Below are 1,932 nucleotides of genomic sequence, written 5' to 3'. Positions count from 1 at the left end.
TTTGCCAGCGGGAAAACTGAGACGCAGAGAGGGTAAGTAGCTGGTCAGTCACTTAGTGGTAGAAAGGCAGGTCTGTGTTGTTTGAGAGACACTTTCGGCCTCACTACCCCCTCCTCCTTCCTCAGGGGGAAGCTCTGAGTTCCTGCAAGGTGGACAGCTGGGCAGCCAAGAGGAGAAAGAAATAAAGCAGAGAACCCAGGTCCTGGAAGCAACACGGCAAGGCATCTGCAGCTTTCATTTTGTCTTTTCCTTCCCTTTTTCTTTATCCCCTTTTACATTCTTTTTTTCTCTCTCTCCATCCCTCATTCTCTTCGACCTGCCCCTGGTACCCACTGGTGATGCCCTGAGCTAACAGACCAGCAGCCAATCTGGGAGCTGAGGCCATGGGGCTACTTTCAAATGTAGCTCTTCCTCTGGCCAGAGCTGGGGTGCAGGGAAGTAGATATCCAACCCAGCTCTTGCATGATGGCTCAGGGCCCCTGTTAGGTAAAGAATCAGTCGAGCTGATCTTCAGAGGAGCCTACACAGCAGTCCCATCTTTAACAGCCGCTATGATTTACCAAACAAATGAAGAAGCTCTCTACCCAGGAAAGATTGGTTGGCTGCTATCAGCTGCACCCCACTGTAAGGGAACCTGCCCATACACTGGGGACATGGCTGGGCAAGGGGCCCGGACTCAAATGGAGTGTCACCACCTCTGGGATGAGTGTCACTGGACTCCAAAGGACTAGTGCCCTCTCTTTTTCCGAATTATAAATATATTTTAATATATAGGAAAACGTAGAGATTGAGTAATACTGTGTGTACCCACCACCAAGAATTAACATATGTTAACATTTAGTCATGCTTGCTTCCGATATTTTTGAGACATAACTTAAACATACAACAAAGTACACAAATCTTGAGTGTACAGTTTAATAATGTTTACTTGTGTCAACACCTGTGTAATTACCATTCAGACGAAGATGTAATATATCATCACCTCAGAAGGGTCCCTATGCTATTTTCTAATCCGTAGCACCCCATAAGGAACCCTTATTCCGAATCCTGTCAGTAGGAATTAGTTTTGCCTGTTGTAGAACTCCTTAAAACAAAACTACATTGCATGTATTCATTTACGCCTGGCTTCTTCTGCTTAACATAATGTCTATGAGATTCATCTATGTTATTGCAGTATTAATGCATCCTCCTGAGGGTGGACATTTGAGTTATTATTTTGTTGTTGTTGTTGTTGTTGCTGTTGTAAATAGTGTTGCAATGAATATTCTTGCACCTGTCTTCTTGGGTACATGATTAAGACTCTCTAACATCTATATCTAGAAGTAGAATAACCAAATTGGTTTGATTAGTCATTGGCTAATATAAATAAAGCTGCTATGAACATCCTTGTACATTTATTTTGGTGCACATGTATACTCACTTCTCTTGGGTTTCTATCTAGGGGCAGAATTTCAGAATCACGGGATAGGCATATGTTTCACTTTCATAGATACTGCCAAACCGTTTTCCAAAGTGCGTGAATGAATATACACTCCCGCCAATGTCTAAGAGTTCCAGCTGCTCCATATTTGTGCCAACATATGATGTGTTAGACTCATTAGCCATTCTGGTGAGTGTGTACTGGTATCTTACTAGGATTTTTCTTCTCCTCCTCCTTCTTCTCCTCCTTCCCCTCCTCCTTACTGTGGCTTTAATTTACATTTCCCTAATAAGTAATAAATTAGCCACCTTTTCACATGCTTCAGATATTTTTGAATAAGAGAAAAGAGCAGTACAGATAAAGTTGAAACCCCCTTGATCACCCTTCCCAGTCCAAGTCACCTTCCGCCCGAAAGACAGCCACTACCGGGAATTTGGTAAATACTCTACTATCCATATTTTTATACCTAAACTATATTTATGTTTCTGTAAAAAAGCTACAGAATTTCTTTC

The sequence above is a fragment of the Mandrillus leucophaeus genome, unplaced genomic scaffold, assembly GCF_000951045.1.
Source record: "Mandrillus leucophaeus isolate KB7577 unplaced genomic scaffold, Mleu.le_1.0 Scaffold375, whole genome shotgun sequence".
NCBI lineage: Eukaryota > Metazoa > Chordata > Mammalia > Primates > Cercopithecidae > Mandrillus > Mandrillus leucophaeus.
Note: the sequence above shows the minus strand (reverse complement) of the source record.